The sequence below is a fragment of the Saimiri boliviensis genome, chromosome 14 (genome assembly GCF_048565385.1).
Source record: "Saimiri boliviensis isolate mSaiBol1 chromosome 14, mSaiBol1.pri, whole genome shotgun sequence".
Lineage (NCBI taxonomy): Eukaryota > Metazoa > Chordata > Mammalia > Primates > Cebidae > Saimiri > Saimiri boliviensis.
In genome coordinates this window covers 4,659,197-4,666,128 of record NC_133462.1, presented here as the reverse complement: position 1 = coordinate 4,666,128, position 6,932 = coordinate 4,659,197, and positions in this window count along the sequence as shown.

The following is a 6,932-nucleotide window of genomic DNA, read 5'->3' as shown; positions in this document are numbered from 1 at the left end:
GTGTTTCCTGAGGCCTCCCCTGTGCCAGGCCTTGTGCTGGGCGGTGCTGGGATTGTAGAGGTGATTTTGATCTTGCCCTGCTCTCAAGGGGCTCCCAATCTGGTGGGAAAACAGCCACAGATGCAGCATGAGGAGGGCGGTGGCAGCGAAGGTGCCAGGCTGCCAGGGACTGTGCCGGCCTTTATCTTGAGCATATGGGGCTGTGGAGGCGCTCAAGTCAGAGCTGGGTGTTCAGAATTTTTCTCCGAGGCCTGTGTGGAAGGACCAGGGAGAGGGAGACTGAAAGTCAAGGTCTCTAGGAAGAATTCTGCCAAGGCAGTTTGAGGAAGAGATGCTGGGAAATGCAGGAAAAGGAATACAAATCATTGAGATAGAGAAGCGCTGAGAGAGGATACATGGAGAGGCGAGGGACGCGGGAGATGGCGTTGAAAGAGAGGAATCGCTGGGTGTGGTGGCTCCTAATCCCAGCACTTTGGGAGGCTGAGTGCCTTCTTTGGGAGGACTGCTTGAGCCCAGGAGTTCCAGACCAGCCAACATGTTGAAATGTTGTCTACCAAAAATACAAAAATTAGCCGGGTATGGTGGTGCATGCCTGTAGTCCCAGCTACTCAGGAGGCTGAGGCGAAAGGATCGCTTGGGCCTGGGAGGGTGAGTCTGCAGTGACCTGTGATGGCATCACCGCAGTGTAGCCTGGGCAAAAGAGCAAGACTCTTGTCGAGAGAGAGAGCGCAAATCTTTGCTGGAAGAGGATTGGTTAGGGGAGAGTGGATTCTAGAGTTCGAAGACCAAACAGAATGAGAGAGAGAGAGAGAGGGGGGGGTGGAAGGTGGGCAGGAGGAAAATCGAGACAGGGAGGAGGGAGTGCAGGGTGGGGGGAGGGCAGCAGAGACCAAAACTAGTTGAATCCCAGAGAAAAAGTAAAAGACGGGAAGGTGATAAAAGAGAGAAAAGGAGGAGAGAGACAGACAGGCGCACAAATCAGAGAAGCCCCAGAGATAACAAAAACACAACCACAGAGATAGAGACAGAGGGGGAGAGGGAAGCTGGAGGAAGACTCAGAGATGGCCCGGTGCGGTGGCTTATGCCTGTAATCCCAGCACTCTGGGAGGCCAAGGCAGGTGGATCACGTGAGGTTGGGAGTTCAAGAACAGCCTGACCAACATAGTGAAACCCCGTCTTTACTAAAAATACAAAACTAGCCAGGCGTAGTGGCATATTCCTGTAATCCCAGCTACTTGGGAGGCTGAGGCAGGAGAATCACTTGAACTCAGGAGGCGGAGGTTTCAGTGAGCCAAGACCGCACCACTGCAGTCCAGCCTGGGCAACAAGATCGAAACTCCATCTCAAAAAAAAAAAAAAAAAAAAAAAAAAAAAAAAAAAAAACAACTCAGAGATTCGCACAAAAAGCAACATGGAGACTCAGAAGCAAGCATAGCTTCAAGGAATGATCCATTTCTTGTGTTTTTTTCCCCAGTATTCAAGAATATTTATTGAGTGCCAATCTGTTCCAGACCCAGTCTAGGCCTAGCGGATATGGCAGACAGGGGCCTGCTCTCCTGAAACTCACCGAAGAGATAAACAATAAATAATAGTTGAGTAACTGAAAAGTGCTCTAAAAATTAAGCTAGGAGGTCAGCTGCAGTGGCTCATGTCTGTGATCCCAGCACTTTTTGAGGCCAAGGCCGGTGGATCACTTGAGGTCAGGAGTTCGAGACCAGCCTGGTCAACCTGGTGAAACCCCATCTCTACCAAAAAATTAAAAAACTAGCCAGGTGTGGTGGTGTGCCTGCAGTCCCAGCTACTTGGGAGGCTGAGGAGGGAGAATCACTTAAACTCGGGAGGCAGAGGTTGCAGTGAGCTGAGATCGCACCACTGCACTCCAGCCTGGGCAACAGTGAGACTCCGTCTCAAAACAAACCGCCAAAATTAAGAGCAGGGCATAGTAACAGAATGACAGAGCAAGGGCGACTTTAGATGAAGTGCCTCGCAGAGACATGGATTGTGAGAAGGAAAGAGGTGATAAAGTCTGGGGCCAGGCCTTTGCCCACCAGAGGCAGCCCCAAAGCCCTGAGGAGCAGCAGATCTTCCAGGGGGCCGGTGGGGTGAGCGGATCAAGCATGGGTCAGAAGCACAGGGTAGAGACTGATCAGTTAGGGCCATGGACCCCGGGAAGAAATCTGAATTTTATTCTAGATCTGTTGGGAAGCCCTCTGAGGGTTCTGAGCACAGACATGTCATAATCATATATTTTATTTATTTATTTATATTTATTTTGAGAGAGTCTTCCTCTGTCTCAGGCTGGAGTCCAGTGGCCGATCTCGGCTCACTGCCAACCTCCACCTCCCGAGTTCAGGCGATTCTCCTGCCTCAGCCTCCTGAGTAGCTGGGATTACAGACATGCGCCACCACACTCAGCTAATGTTTTTGTATTTTTAGTAGACATGGGATTTCACCATGTTGGCCAGGCCGATCTCGAATTCCTGGCCTCAAATGATCTGTCTGCCTCGACCTCCCAAAGTGCTGGGATTGCAGGTGTGAGCCACCGCGGCCAGCTTCATGTTTTTATTTAAACAGGAACAGCAGAATCACATCGCCGTGCTGAGCATACGTAGACCTCAGGAGTCGAAGTGGAAGGAGCAGGTAGCCGGCTGTTGCCTTCCTCTGGTTGAGGCTGCTATAGGCCTGGACCACAGTGGAGTTAGTGGGACGGAGAAAGAAGTGGAAGAAGGGCATGGGATTTTGGAGGCAGAGCCTGCAGTGGCGGTGAACGGGATGTCACAGGGGAGGGAAGGAAAGGGAACCAGGAAGAGAAGAACTCTTTGAAATTGGACACGCACATGTCTGATGGGCACTGATGAGCATTGTTAACAGGAGAGGGAAGACTAGGATCAGGAAAGAGGCTTTGGGAGGGACAAACCATGGCTTCTCTTTTGGATGTGTCGAGTTAGAGACGCCTTCGAGAAATCCGAGTTGGGGTATCAAATAGCCGGTTGGATACGTGAGACTGGAGTTTTGGGGAAAGAGAGGTCATGGCTCAAAATTGTAAGTTCTGGAAATGTCAGCATGTAGGGGACATTTAACGCCACAGGACTGGGTGACATGACCCAGCAGGTGAGTGAGGACAGAGAATGACCCTGACCAGAGCCTTGGGGACATCTGCCTCTGGGGAGGAAGCCAGTGTAGCAAAGTGAGCTTGGGAGGGACAGCGAGGTAGGCTGAAACCGGGAGGGTCACGGAGGACAAATGCACACTGGTGTTTCAAGAAGGGGAGGAGACAGCTGGCTGTGCCAAGTGCCACTGAGAATCGGAGAAGGATCCAGAGAGCAGAGTGATCATTAGGTTTGATGACGTGGATGGGGTTGGTGATCTTGATAAGAGGCCAGTTCAGTGCAGTGGTGGGGATGGAAGCCCTGCTGGAGCAGAGGGGAGAGAGAATTTGGGGAGAAGGCAGAGGGAAAGGGAATTCAGGCAATTGTGTATGTGTGTGTGTGTATATAACTGACACAGAGGCTGGGCACAATGGCTCACGGACTGTAATCCCACCACTTCGGGAGGCCACAGTGGGTGGACCACTTGACGTCAGGAGTTCGAGACCAGCCTGGCCAACATGGTGAAACCCCATCTCTACTAAAAATGCAGAAATTAGCCAGGCATGGTGGTGGGTGCCTGTAGGCCCAGCTACCTGAGAGGCTGAGGCAGGAGAATCGCTTGGGTCTGGGAGGCAGAGCCTGCAGTGAGCTGAGATCACACCATTGCACTCCAGCCTGGGTGACAGCGAGACTCTGTCTCAAAAAAGAAGAAAAGTTAAAAAAAAAAAAAAAGATCCTGAAAGAAAACAGGGAGAAATAAAGATAGGGAGATAGAAGGCAGAAAAATGCACCCTGCAATTAGCTGTCACAGCAGGCAGGAGCCAGAGAGATGGGGAGGCCCAGGGCCAGGAGGGGAAGATGAATCAGGGGCAGGGAAGAGGGGATGCCATCAGCGAGGCTCTGGCAGATCCCCTAGCCCGGGCCGCTCTGCCCGGCTCCTGCCTCTTGCTGCTGTCGTGCCAGGCATGCTCTGGGATTCCCCCTGTAGACCCTGTCAAGACCTCTTGAGGTGAAGGGGAAGAACAGGTTTTCATCATTCATTTTCAGAAATAAGCATTCATTCAGTTCTCAGAAATACATCCTGGCCAGGCAGTGGCTCATGCCTGTAATCCTAGCACTTTGGGAGGCCAAGACAGGAGGACTGCTTGAGGCTTGGTGTTTGAGACCAGCCTGGGCAATATAGTGAGACCTCGTCTCTACAAAAATAAAAAATTAGCTGCAGCGTGGTGGCTCATACCTGCAGTCCTAGGTACTCAGGAGCCTGAGGTGGCAAGATGGCTTGAGCCCAGGAGTTTGAGGTTGCAGTGAGCTATGATTGCACCAGTGCAGTTCAGGCTGGCCCACAGAGCAAGACCCTGTCTCAGAAGCAAAAAATAATTTAAATAAATAAATAAATAAATAAATAAATAAAAATAACAAAATAGCCGGGCGCGGTGGCTCAAGCCTGTAATCCCAGCACTTTGGGAGGCCGAGGCGGGTGGATCACGAGGTCAAGAGATCGAGACCATCCTGGTCAACATGGTGAAACCCCGTCTCTACTAAAAATACAAAACATTAGCTGGGCATGGTGGCACGTGCCTGTAATCCCAGCTACTCAGGAGGCTGAGGCAGGAGAATTGCTTGAACCCAGGAGGCGGAGGTTGTGGTGAGCCGAGATCACGCCATTGCACTCCAGCCTGAGTAACAAGAGCGAAAACTCCGTCTCAAAAAAAATAAATAAATAACAAAATATTTCCTGAGGACTTCCAAGTACCAGGCTCTGCAATCTCAGAGCCACCTCTATTCCATGTCTGCCCTTGGAGGGGGACCGGCCAGGCAGGCATTGAAGAAACGAAGCAGGCCCCTTCCCTAGCTGGGGCGGGGATGTCTGTGTGCCGCCCTATCATTTCCTCTGGTCATTCCTTTGCTCATTCATCCATCCATTCATTCAAGTCACCCCATGCACATTTTCCAAGACTGCCTGTGACCTGGCCCTGTGCTGGGTACAGCTGAGGATGCCAAGGTGAATTCCTCCTGTGCCCGGCCCCTGCCTCAGTCTGCTGGGAGAACCAGACACCGACAATCACATTGCAGGGAAACACGTGCTCCAACAGGAAAGTCCAGAGCAGGGGGTGGACAGAGAGGGCCAGCGTGCACCAGAGCCTAGCTCAGGCCAGGAACCAGGCCTGGTCTGGAACAGCCAACTGTGGGAGAAGGAGGAGTTGGTGAAAGGTGGGTCCTACCTGGACCGTCCGCAGAAGGGCTGAGGGGTAGGGGGTGAGGGGTTGAAGATCAGGCCCTGCTGCCATGCCACATGGCTGTCCTCTGTCCCTGCCCCTGGGGGAGCTGAAACTGCATGGACGGTCCCCCAGGGGTGCCCCGTCTAATAAACTCGATGAAGAGGAGTGCTGCTCTCATTCTGCGCCCTGACAGCTGCCCCTCCCTGAGGCCTGCGCTTTCTCCAACATGGGAACCAGTCCCTCCATCCTTCCAGACCCAGGGTTCTGGCCCCAGTCTCTTCCTCCCCCAGGCCCAGGAGTCTGGGTCTGCCAACCCCATGACCAGGAGTCCAGGCTCCCCGGCCCTCCTCCTCCCTCAGACCCAGGAGTCCAGGCCCCTAGCCCCTCCACCATCAGACACAGGAGTCCACGCCCCTAGCCCCTCCGCAGTCAGACCCAGGAGTCCAGGCTCCCCGGCCCTCCTCCTCCCTCAGACCCAGGAGTCCAGGCCCCTAGCCCCTCCACCATCAGACACAGGAGTCCACGCCCCTAGCCCCTCCGCAGTCAGACCCAGGAGTCCAGGCTCCCCGGCCCTCCTCCTCCCTCAGACCCAGGAGTCCAGGCCCCTAGCCCCTCCACCATCAGACACAGGAGTCCACGCCCCTAGCCCCTCCGCAGTCAGACCCAGGAGTCCAGGCTCCCCGGCCCTCCTCCTCCCTCAGACCCAGGAGTCCAGGCCCCTAGCCCCTCCACCATCAGACACAGGAGTCCACGCCCCTAGCCCCTCCGCAGTCAGACCCAGGAGTCCAGGCTCCCCGGCCCTCCTCCTCCCTCAGACCCAGGAGTCCAGGCCCCTAGCCCCTCCACCATCAGACACAGGAGTCCACGCCCCTAGCCCCTCCGCAGTCAGACCCAGGAGTCCAGGCTCCCCGGCCCTCCTCCTCCCTCAGACCCAGGAGTCCAGGCCCCTAGCCCCTCCACCATCAGACACAGGAGTCCACGCCCCTAGCCCCTCCGCAGTCAGACCCAGGAGTCCAGGCTCCCCGGCCCTCCTCCTCCCTCAGACCCAGGAGTCCAGGCCCCTAGCCCCTCCACCATCAGACACAGGAGTCCACGCCCCTAGCCCCTCCGCAGTCAGACCCAGGAGTCCAGGCTCCCCGGCCCTCCTCCTCCCTCAGACCCAGGAGTCCAGGCCCCTAGCCCCTCCACCATCAGACACAGGAGTCCACGCCCCTAGCCCCTCCGCAGTCAGACCCAGGAGTCCAGGCTCCCCGGCCCTCCTCCTCTCTCAGACCCAGGAGTCCAGGCTCCCACCCCTCCACTTTCAGACTCAGAAGTCTGAGCCCCCAGCCCCTCCACCTTCAGACCCAGGAGTCCAGGACCCACGAGACCAGGTTCCTCTTGCCTCAGATCCAAGATTCTGGGCACTAAGGCCCCTTCCTGTACCACTCAGAATTTGGGGTACCGAGGCTTCTCCCTCGGCCCCAAGACTCCCTGTATCACCCCCTCCTCCCTGAGTCCCCCGGTCCTGCCTCCCGCCCCAACTCCCTGCTAACCCCAGTGAGACTGCCCCACCGGTCTGCTGCTGCCCAGGAGACTGGGCAGCTGGGACTCTGGGCGCTGCTCTACTCCCTTTGGGAAATGA